General features: G+C 49.5%; 1 non-coding gene across 1 annotated transcript; it reads right to left on the bottom strand.

Moving 5' to 3' along the window:
- Positions 1 to 3,367: 3,367 nt before the first annotated feature.
- On the bottom strand, positions 3,368 to 3,440 carry TRNAK-CUU (transfer RNA lysine (anticodon CUU)). The gene has a single exon. It is a non-coding gene; the product is annotated as a tRNA-Lys (tRNA).
- Between the last annotated feature and the right edge of the window lie 8,206 nt (positions 3,441 to 11,646).

Below are 11,646 nucleotides of genomic sequence, written 5' to 3'. Positions count from 1 at the left end.
CCTCACTTGCTCCTAAAATATTTGTATATTTTCTGCTTTTTTTTTTTTTTTCAAAACAGGATCCATCAAATGACATTTTGCATTGGGTTGTTAAATCTCTTCAATCGTTCTAAAATCTAGGCCAGAAGCTCTTAAAACAGGAATCCATGGATACAATTCAAAGGGTCCCTGAACCCTTTGTTTGGTGGATAGGTAAAAAATTACGTCTTTATTTTCACCACATTCAAAGTGAAATTTAGCATTTCCTTTCATTATAAATGAAGGAAACAAATTACTCTCATATCAGCAAGACCTATGGCTTTGCCACCATATACATGAGATGTTCCCAGGTCACGTTACAGTTCTTGTATGTGTCTCAAAGCTATCGTTTACATTCATCATGATTTCGAAATTACCGTCCTTATTAGACCTGCTGCTAGATCTCGTTATTTAATGATTAGGAATGAAGCACGGACATTACCATAGTTTAAGATATTTTGATAACTGTGTTTCAGTAGAATTATTTTCTTCATCGTCCTATGTGTTTTTGTTTTGTCCGTTTGAAATCATTCTGAAAAGAGCTCCATGACTTCACCAGACTGCTGCAGGGTGGGAGGGGTCTCTCGGCACAAAACAGTCCACCCCCACACACACTTTATTTTGAGTGGTATTAGTGTGCGTTCATGACACTTGCTTTGTACTCAGCTGCCTCACACCAGGAGAGTCATGATGTCTGGCCATGTCTTCAGTGATGCTCAATTTGACCACTGGCCTAAGGAGGTTAAGACAATTTTGGTTTTGCATAATCAAGCAGTATTTAAATTTATGGAGATTCAAACACATATACAGAAGTAGAGGGGCTTGTACGATGATGTATGCATCACTCAGCCTCTATAGTCATTAACACACAGCCAGTCCTGTTTCGTTGCTACCGACCATTCCTCTCTCCACCAAAATCCGTACCACAAATCCCAGATATCATATCTACTTCCATCAGAAACAAGTTAGCACACATCTCTTTCTTTCTCCAAAGTTTTATTTAAATTCCAGTTAGTTAACATACAGTGTAATATTAGTTTCAGGAATAGAATTTGGTGATTCATCACTTACATACGACTCCCAGTGCTCATCACAAGTGAAGGGCTCTTTTTTAAATACAACACCATTATTACATTTAAAAATAAATAACTTCTTAGTGTCTTCAAGTGTCAGCACCTAGATTCTCCAGATTGTGTCACACGTGTGTTTCTACAAGCAGTTGGTTCAAATCAGGATCTGAACACAGCTCACGCATTTCTTTGCATTTCATTTGTAAGTTATCTCTCCCTTTTTCTCGCCCTTTGCTTGTCAAAGAAACAACCACAGAGAATTAACGCGCTTTCTTAAAATGAATCATTTATAAAATAATTGAATGCCAAGTCTTCTAATATGAGTTCCATGGGAGAGTAAAGTGTGTTTGATTTGGCATATCTTCGAATACATTCTTTTAGCAAACATAGTAATAAATCATCAGTCAACATAATAAATCACCAGCCAGCAATAAGAAAAAAATATCCTTTGAGATCAAGCTCATTCTTGACTGTTACTTCTGGCAGAAGTGTGACCCTAAGTCCCTCCCTGGAGCTGAATGTTTGCATCCAATCAAACCATCGCTTTTCCTAACATTTTTGGAATGAAATGAAATGGATGGTAATTATTTAATACAGAGCATTAAAAAATGAATTTTAAATCAGAATAGAACACTGACTAAGTTAGTGACCTGGGCTCCCATAACAAGGTGCCGCAAGTGGGTGGCTTAACATACATTCACTGTCTCAGGGTTCTGGAAACCAGAAGTGTGAGATCAGGGTGTGTGGGCTGGCCTGCCTCCTCCTGGGACTGGGAGGGAGAACCTGGGCCGGCCGCAGGCCGGGACTCTCCCACTAGCTCTAGCGGGGTAACACTTGGCGTTGCCGCCTTGTGGAAGCACCCCACCCTCTGCCTGCATCCTCACATGGCCTTCTCCCTTGTGTCTAAATGTCCATTTCTGGGCATGAGTCTGTGTCCAAGTTCCCTCTTTTTATAAAGACACCAGTCATACTGGGTTGAAAACCCTTTCTACTCTAGTATGAACTCATTTTGACTAATGACATCTACAAAAACCCTATTTCCAAATAAGGCTGCCTTCTGGGGAACTAGGGGTTAGGGCTTCAATCCATGCATCTTACGGGAATGCAATTTAACCCATAGCACCAGTGTTCAATTTAAAATGGATGCATGATGAATACTTCTGGGCAAAAGAGTGTACTTACGGTAATGAGCACCGGGTAATGTCCAGAATTACTGAATCACTGTGCTGTACGCCTGAAACTAATATAAATCAATAAGTCCATAGATGGATGATATCTTCATTGACTTCTTGTCAGTATACCAGTTTGCCTCTTGTCTGACGGACGGGGTTTTGCCTTTTGAAAAATTCTCCATCACCCGCATCACCTAAAGATTTTTTAACTACTGTAATAGCAGAGGTATTTAGGGATCTTCATTTCTGATGCTGAAGTTTTCCATGTGTTTCTTCCAAAGTCTGACATTGTATCTTGAATTGATGATAACAGCATCCGGAGGCTGTGGAGAATGTTTGGGAGTTGCCAGGAAGGATGGAAAGTATCTAAGATAAGGAAAACATTTGCAGCTGTCAGCATAAACGCCAAGTTTTGCCCCTAAGAAATTGGGTTCTTTTGGAAAACCTATGCAGGAAAAGGTCTTTTGAGACTCCCAAAAGGCAGATGGAAAAATGTTCAGTTTGAATCACTAACTTGGGGGGGGGGGTTAAAATAGTCCTAACAATCTCTTCACTACAGTTACCCCATTAGGTGACCACTGAAGCAGTCCTGGGGGGCTTTAAACAGGCTGCGATAGCGGGTCCTCCCCAGGGGCAGAAAGCAAGTGAATTATTTATTATGCATCATCAATATGCATAATAAACCCCTCCAGTCACTGCTGATCTCCAAACTAATCAGTACTGCACAGTATTCAATTAAATATTAATTGATTATAAATTAAATATTAATTAAAATACACATTTCTGAGGTTTTGGCCGAACCCCACAACCTCACTAATGTCCCAGTCCTCTCATCCCTAACATTCGAGTCACTGGCCCTCCCACAGAGCGCGCTGCCACAAGTGTTTTCTGCCCAGGTAACCCCGAGCTGCGTACTCCTAGGAGGAAATTGTTCCCCAGCCTGATGATCCCCCGTTCTACAACGGGTGGGTCTTGGCAGTTTCTCACGCGCTGCATTGCTTGAAAACGAGAAACTGCAGGTTGCAGTGAGCACCGTGGATGGAAACACACTGGGGAGACCGGGCTCGATGAGCCCGCAGGGCTAATTAGAAAAAGCAAAAGCACAACCGCCCAACGTGGGGCTCGAACCCACGACCCTGGGATTAAGAGTCCCATGCTCTACCGACTGAGCTAGCCGGGCAGGCGGAAGCCAGGCCTTTCCTAGAGCCTTTCAAAGGAGTATTATTTTAACCTGCTCCAAGATCATGTTTCTCATTAGTTTTATTTTTCCTAATTTGGGGAATAAAGTTTTTCACTACTCTCAACATTGCAGCCAATTTCTGATTCTGCGCACACGAACTTTTATTGTCTGATAAAGCGTGCAGACGGCCCTCTAGTGGTCAGAGGGAAAGCGGCCACACAGGCGACCCCCACTGCGGCCTGGAGACAGGAGTGGGCGCGGGGGCCGGGGCCGCGGAGGTGCGGGACACCTGCTCGCGTCCATCCTGAAGACCCCGTGGACGGGACTTTCGCCCCCATGCAGGGGGGCCTGGGAAGTGCCCGACGCCTGCAGCAGTCCATGCTAGAGACCCCCGCGGCGGGTGTTCGCCCCCGATGTAGGGGGTAGGGGAGGTGCTGGACACCTGCGTGGACGCATAGCCTGCAGAGACGTTCAGAGCCCAAGGCACAATAGCAGAGCTATCTGGTCTCTGGCGGCCCCATGTGTGCTTGAGGTTTCTGGAATTTTTCTCAGGTTTTATGAGATTTTGCAACTAAACCATGGCATATTGTTCGCACAATAGAAGGTTATGGAAAAACTAAGCGGTCTCAGAAATTAACTGAAAATACCACATAGCGTTTGCTTGCCCACAGATCTAAAAGGTGAAGACCTTTATCCTATAGACTGATAACATCTCAGTGTGGGAAGGGACGCTGTTTCAAGCCTCTCCGCACTAAAACTGAAAAGTTAAACACTTATTTTGCTTTTCTAGTAGGAACTGTAGTTCTCTTCACCACCTAGTTCCCATTGATGAGGGCGTGCTCTACTTCATAGGAAAAAAACCTCAGGATCAGAAAAAGCATAATTTTGCAAACCCTTAGAAACAAGGATTATCAGATTGTAGTTGAACCATTACCTTAATAGTTGGTGGGGAACTGGATACTCGCACGGATCAAAGTAGCAGGACCCATGCTACTTCCGAGATGCAGGAGGGGCAATCCAACAGAAGGGTGGACAGGTAGGCTGTCAGCACCCTGAGAAACTCATCTGAATTTTGCTAGTGGTTTTACTAATTCTCAACGAGAGAGCGTGTCTTTAGCAGTGATGCAATGTGAAGTACACAGGAGCAGCGGTAATCACATATTTTATCCAAAAATGTTTTGTGTGTATCTGCCAGCCATTAGATATTAACTCCAGCTCACAGGAAGTGAAGAGGCGTGACGAACCAGACAAATGACACCACTCGGAAGCTGTCACACAAAATCAGAAGGGAGGAAATCTGCAGGACAACTGGCCCAGGGTCTTCAAAGAGTATCGTGTTTCTAGAAATGACTTCTGCTAGGTGAAGAGGCCCAAGGGCCATACCAGGCGGATGGGATAGGTGATCCTGGATGGGACACTGTTCTGGATAAACCAGCTATCAAACAGATTTGGGGATCAATGGGGGGAAAGTGAATATAGCTTGAATATCAGATGAGCTGAAAATTTACAATAGGAGAAAAGTGGAGGTGGCTGATTGAAAGAAGGAGATGGCAGGTAAAATGTAATCTCTCCTCTTGGGAAAAAGGCCACGTAGTAAGATATTAACGGTGACGCTTGGGGATATTAGGAATCCCAAGGTTCACTTTTTGAATTTTTGTTTCCCTTTATACTCTAGCTCCCTAAAATGCATATCTATAGTCGCATAATCATAAAAAAAGATTATTTTAAAAAAATAGATAAGAAAAAAGTAAAACAAAGGCAGGACTGGAGAATGGGACCATGACACATTTCCCGTGTTCATACGTTACTTGACAATTAATTTACAACTACCGAAGTGCTGGGCTCTTCTCATGTATAAGGACTGCACGTCTGAACCTTTCTAGCAGTCCGGGCAAAGGAGGAAAGCTGATCGTTGTGGGGATCACACATAGTACCCTCGATACCGGACTAATTCCTGGGGTTCCAGCACCAAAATGATACAGCTCAATAGATCTTGTTATTCAGAAAGAACTGTTGTGGGACCAAAGATACCTGGATCCTTGTTCCTTTGGAAGTTGTGTGTGTGCTGCTTTTTTCAACATTGTGGTGAAAAAACACAGAACATAAAATCCCGTTTTAACCATTTTGAAGCCTGCAGCTCAGGGGCATTAATCACATGAATGTTGCTCTGTAACCATCGCCATCATCTGTCTCCAGAACTCTTTCATTGTCCCAAACTGACGTTCTGTCCCATGAGACACCAGCGCCCCATCCGCCTCCCCCAGCCCCTGGCGCCCACCATTTGACCCCTCCAGGTACCACGTACAAGTGGAATTATGCAGTCCTTGTCTTTTTGCGATGGCCTCTTTCCCTGAGCATATTGTCTCAAGTCTCGTCCACGTGGTAGCAGGTGTCAGAATGTCCTTCCTTTTAAGGCTGAGTGATCCTCCAGTGCGTGTATGTGCCCCCTTGTGTTTATCTCTTCGTCTGTCAACGGACATCTGCGTTACTTCACCTTCTTTCTGAATGTTATCTGTTCAAATCCCCCCTTTCAAGTCCTTTGGGCATACATCCAGAAACGGGATTGCTTTGTCCTAGGGTAATTCTAAGTTTAATTTTTTGAGGCCGTTCTTCTGCAATTTTTAGCCTTCGTGCAAACCATTTCCCTAATGCGGGCCTCTATTTCTTCAGCTGCAAAATATGAGGGTAGGGGGAGTGAGAGAGGGCTTCCGGAGGTTCCTAAGGAGCTCATGAACTAGTGACCGCCCAGGCCCTGGGATGAAAGTGCTGGTCTCTGCAGAATCTCTCTGAGTACAAGGAGAAAAGCTCTTCTTCCCAAGCGGCATGACTGCCCGCCATTAGGTGCTGGTCCTGGCAGGCGTGGGGGCGAGGATGGGGGGATGGAGGATGGGGAGCCAAGGTTGCACAGGACAGCAGCACGACAACAGGGCCCCTCTGCCCCACACTCCCTGATCCCAGCATCTCCTGCCCCTCCCCCTCTCCGTTCGCCTTCTCTGTTCTGAGGCTCGGGGGCAAAGCCAGGGTCCAGGCCAGCCTGAAACACAAAGACACTTGAAATCTCAGTAGGGATATTTCATTCAAAGGAACCGTACCATCTTCCAGTGTCACCATGGAGACGGCTGAGATGAAAACCAGTCTGTTCTCCCCTCTTCCCTCTGGGTACCAGTGATCTGGAGGAGACCTCTGAAGTGAATAAATAATTCAGCTATTTCCCCTAAAACTCCCCAGGGTTGTCCACTGTCTCGGGATGAAGTCCTAAGTCTGAACCCCGTCATGAGACCTGCCTGGTCTTGATGGGTCTTGCTTCACCTCTCGGCCTCGATTCCCGACACCCCTCCCGCACCCCGTGCCCGCTGCCCCAGCCACGCTGAGCTGGGAAGAGCAGAGCCATGCATCCGCAGGCCTCCAGGAGGCCAAGTGCCCTTCTCCTGGGCCCGGTGTCTCGCTCCGCACTCTCCTTTCCCAGCTCCATCCTGCAAGATCCCTGGTCAGGAGGCCCCTTCCCCAGGAGGGCGTTACTGCTTCCCAGATGGCAAACATACTCTTCTTTGTACACGGACGACCGACTACAGTCCCTTCTGACTCAGGGCTGTCCCTCGGCCAAGTGTGCAGAAAGGAAGCACTCGGGCATTGGCCTGAGACCAGCTAGGTTCGAATGCCCGCTGGGCACCCGTAGAGCCTTGCGGTTTGCAGACTGCCTACTGGACCTCAGAGAAGCCGGCATGAACGGATATGTGTGCCGCATGCCACCTGGCACGCAGAGCACTTGACTTCCTCACTAGGCTGTGCGTCCGGCAGGACGAGGACCTGGTTCCCATGCTTGGTGGGCGCTCATTATGTGATGAGCCTCCTGCCATGTGCTCTCCACCGACGACCTCACTCATATCAAGGGGACAGGCTTGATGCAGGCAAGCAGTAGCCCAGGGCCATCCCTGGGCATCGTGGGGGTGGGGTGGGGCGGCCTCGCCGGCAGGCAGACACCACTGCTGCCAAGCTCACCATAGGCTGTCGGGAAGCCGAGAGACGACAGCGAGCATCGGTGGGGATGGAGAGGGACCGGACCCTCGTACACTCTTGTCGGGAATGGAACACGGTGGAGCTGGAGAAGGGCAGGCGGGTCCTCAGAAGGTCACGCACAGACTTACCGTCCGGCCCAGCAGGGCCACCCCTAGGGCGGACTCAAGAGAAACGACAGCATGTCCCCACAAGCCCCGTACCCAGTGTTCGCAGCAGCGCCATTCACAACCACGACGTGGTAACCACCGCACGTCTATCATCTGTGAGTGAATAAACAATATCTGGTCTACGCAGGGGTGCAAGAGTCTCCGGCCTCGGATGCGGTAAGGCTGGGGCTGCGATGTAGCCGCTCCTGAGAACACTGTGCTCCGTGACGGAAGCCAACCAGGAAAGCCCACGTATTGTAGGATTCCATTCCTGCGCACTGTCCACTAGGGGCACAGCACAGACATCTGGGCAGGTTAAGGGCTGCGGGGGGCGGGGGGGGCAGGGGGGACGACAAAATGTTCTAAATGACACTGTGGTAATTCTACATCCATACGTGAAAACTCACTGAACCGCACAGTTTAAAAAATGAGTCTTATGGGGCACCCAGGTGGCTCAGTCCGTGCAGCCTCTGACTCTTGATTTCGGCTCACGTGATGATCTCAGGGTCAGGCTCTGGGCTGGGTCTGGGCCTGCATGGGGTTCTCTCTCTCCCTGTCCCTCCGCCCCTCCCCTCTTTCTCTGTCCCTCGAAGAAAAAAAATGAACTTTATAGTATGTAAATTATATCTCAATAAGCTATTATTTTAAAAAGAAGGGAAAAAATGCCGGAACAGGGTACGAGTTTAGATAATTCTAAATATTTAAGTTGCAAGATAAATGTTTACTTTTTTACATCTTGTCAGTGTGTTTAGTGACAGAATATACAACTTCATATGGACAAAAGGTCAAATGTCTAAAGTCGGTGTCTCTAAAAGCCCTGGGGGGGAGGTAAGGCCTGGAGCAGAGGGGACTCCCGCGGCTACCACCCCCCATTTGCTCTGTGACATCAGGCAAGTGTCTCTCCCACTCTGGGCCCCAGATTCTTCATCTACATAACAAGGAGACCCCCACACACACCAGGGTGCTGCGGGGCTGTGCCTCCTCTCTGACCTTCTCTGGGACAGCTGGCAGGACTCTGGGAGGGCTCCCACGCCTTCCCACCCCGGCCCTCCAGGGCATCTGTGCAGGTTGAGGACAGAAAGGAAACTGTGAGCCCCGTGTGCTCACAATGGTGCCATTGTGAACCCAGCAGAGCCTCTTTGTTCTTTTCAGCTCAATCTCCCAGCCTCCGGGATCAGTGTCCACTGGCCAGCTCTGCAAGGGGTGGGCCGCAGGGCTGGGGAGGGCCGTGGGCAGGAGCCAAGAGCATTCAGCGGGCACTGCACAGTAATGGCTGCCGGTTCGGGGGTCTCTGCTCCGCCAGGTGCCGCCAAGGACCAGAACAGTGTCAGCCTGGCAGGGACGTGTGCCCATCGGAGACCACACAGCTAGCAACAGCAGGGCTGGGCTTCACGCTCACCTGTGCTGCCGGCCGGGGCTCAGCACCTTCGCGGCCCCCATGACGCCGCTCTCATCACTTACTCTCATGCCGCTTCTCATTGCCCACGACGCAGGCACTTGCCTAAACGCTGCGTGTGTGTGTAGGGGGGTGCGAACCCACTGAAGCCCCACAACCATCCTGGGAGGAAAGCGTCGTCGTTACCATCGTAGGAATAAGGGAACTGGGGCACAGAGTGGTGGAGACACTCGCTCAAGGACTCACAGCTAATGAGTAATAGGGCTGGCACAGGGACGAGGCGGTCGGCTCCAGCACCTCGCTTCTGCTATTGTGCGCCCGCAGCCGGCACGTTGTTAAACCCGACCTCTCACTTTCGGAGCTCACGAAGTGTTCCTGGGCGGGCTGGAAAGGGACTTAAGGAGAGCTGAATGGGCCCTATGGGGCAGGCCTGCGAGGGGCAGGGGATGATGTTTGTGAGGCTGGATCCGAAGGGCCCGCGGGCCAACCCCACAAGCTCTTCTGACTGTATTTAAAAAGGAATCAGAAAACTGGATTTTAACTAAAAACTCCTGATTTTTAAATGTTGGCAACTAAGTTGTTGTTCTTTTTTTAAAGATTTCTTTTTAGCGTGAGAGTGCCTGTGCGCATGTGCGGGGGGGGGGCAGCAGGAGCTGGAGTCAAGCCGACTCCCCGATGAGCACTGGGCGGCGGGGGGAGGGGGGGGACCCCAGGACCCTGGGATCAGGACCTGAGCCAAAATCAAGAGTCCAACCCTCAACCGACTGAGCCACCCAGGCTCCGGGGCAGCTAAGTTTTGTTTAATGCCAACACCATGCCCCTGAGCAAAACCCGCCCATGGGCCTCGTGGAACCTACAGACTGCCAGTCTCACCCCCTGCCATGGACTCATTCAGTCCCTGGACCCCCCAGGACGGGCTCAGCGTGGGGTCAGGCCTCCCTGCCCTCCTGCCATCCTGGGTACTGTGGGGATCGGCTGAGGGCTAGGGGTCCTGCCCCCAGGCTGGGAGCAGAGGCCCCACACCACTCCACCCAAGACAGCCCCTCCAGGTCCAGCCCCTGTCTGGGAGCCCCCTGCCCTGGACCCTGGGGGTCCTCAGGGAATTAGCATCTGCTCTGGTGGGTCAGACCAGGCTGCCAGGCTCAATGTGAGCTCGTCTTCCAGGGGGGGGGGGGGGGGCGGTCCTCTGTCTCCCCAGGGCTGCAGCTGTGGAGGGAGGGGCAGCCTCAACCATGTGTGTCGTCCATCAGAGGCCTGCGGTTAGCACCCCGGGCCCCCAGGCAGCCGCCTGTGATAAGCCCTGTCCTTCTGGAAGTTCGGATGACCTTTGACCTCACCACGCCCTTAGTGTTTTGGAAGCTGATACATTTCACAGACTCTTAGGGCTGGAAGTCACCCAACTGCTCATTTTACAAAGGAGGAAACAGGTCCCCACCGGGCCATTTTACGGTCTCTGAGACTTGAACGGATATCGGATATCAGTACCCCAATGTTCCCAGTAGCATTAGTCACAACAGCCAACAGGAGGAAACAACTCAGTTGTCTGTCAGAGGTCAGTGGATAACCGAAACACAGCACACACACACAATGGGATATTCTTCAGTCATACAAAGGATTCTTGGGGCGCCTGGGGGGCTCAGTCGGTTGAGTGTCTGCCTTTGGCTCGGGTCCTGATCCCAGGGCTTTTGGATGGAGCCCCACATCAGGCCTCCTGCTGAGTGGGGGATCTGCTTCTCCTTCTCCCTCTGCCCACCTGTGCTCTCGTTCTCTCTCTCTCAAACAAATAAAACTTTTTTTTTTAAAAAAAGAATCTGATTCTTGGTATGCCTCTTTCTTTCTTTTTTTTTTCTTTCTTTCTTTCACCTTCTTTTTTTTATCTCTTTGCTCCTTTGTTTTGTTTCTTAAATTTTACATAGGAGTGAAATCATATGGTATTTGTCTTTTTCTGACTGACTTATTTCACTTAACATAATACACTCTAGCTCCATCCATGTTGTTGCGAATGGCAAGACTTCATTCTTTTTGACGGGTGAGTAATATTCAATTATATACACCACATCTTCTTCATCCACTCATCGGTCCATGGACATCTAGGCTGCTTCACAGTTTGGCTATTGTGGACATTGCTGCTATGAACATTGGGGTGCATGTGCCCCCCTTCTTCTCACTACATCTGTATCTTTGGGGTAAATACCCAGTAGTGCAATTGCTGGGTTGTGGGGCAGCTCTACTTTTTACTTTTTGAGGAAACTCCACACTGTCTTCCCCAGTGGCTGCACCAGTTTGCATTCCCAGCACCAATGCACTAGGGTTCCTTTTTCTCCCCAAATAGCCAAAGCAGTCTTGAAATAGAAACTGATGAATATTTAACAGCAGAACTGAGTTTTGGACGGGCAGGGGCCAGGGGGCAGAAATCTTCAATTTCCTTGCCTAGGGAGTCCCCATGTCTTCACTGAACCTTGGCTGACTTCCCCAAACCTTGGAGGAAGGCATAGCCTGGCCTTGGAGCCATCAGGGGTCAGAGATAAGAGCAGCGACTGTTAGCCGAGGCCCTACTATGTGCCTGCCGGTGTTTCTCCCTTACTTCACAGGGCAACCCAACGAAGTAGAGGTGAAGGTCTCCCACGTCACACTCGGGGAAATCAAG

Source organism: Ursus americanus, chromosome 28 (genome assembly GCF_024610735.1).
Source record: "Ursus americanus isolate L20-20 chromosome 28, mUrsAme1.1.p, whole genome shotgun sequence".
Taxonomy (NCBI): Eukaryota; Metazoa; Chordata; class Mammalia; order Carnivora; family Ursidae; genus Ursus; species Ursus americanus.
The sequence above is the reverse complement of the archived record's forward strand: the minus strand, read 5'-3'. Positions and strand labels throughout refer to the sequence as shown.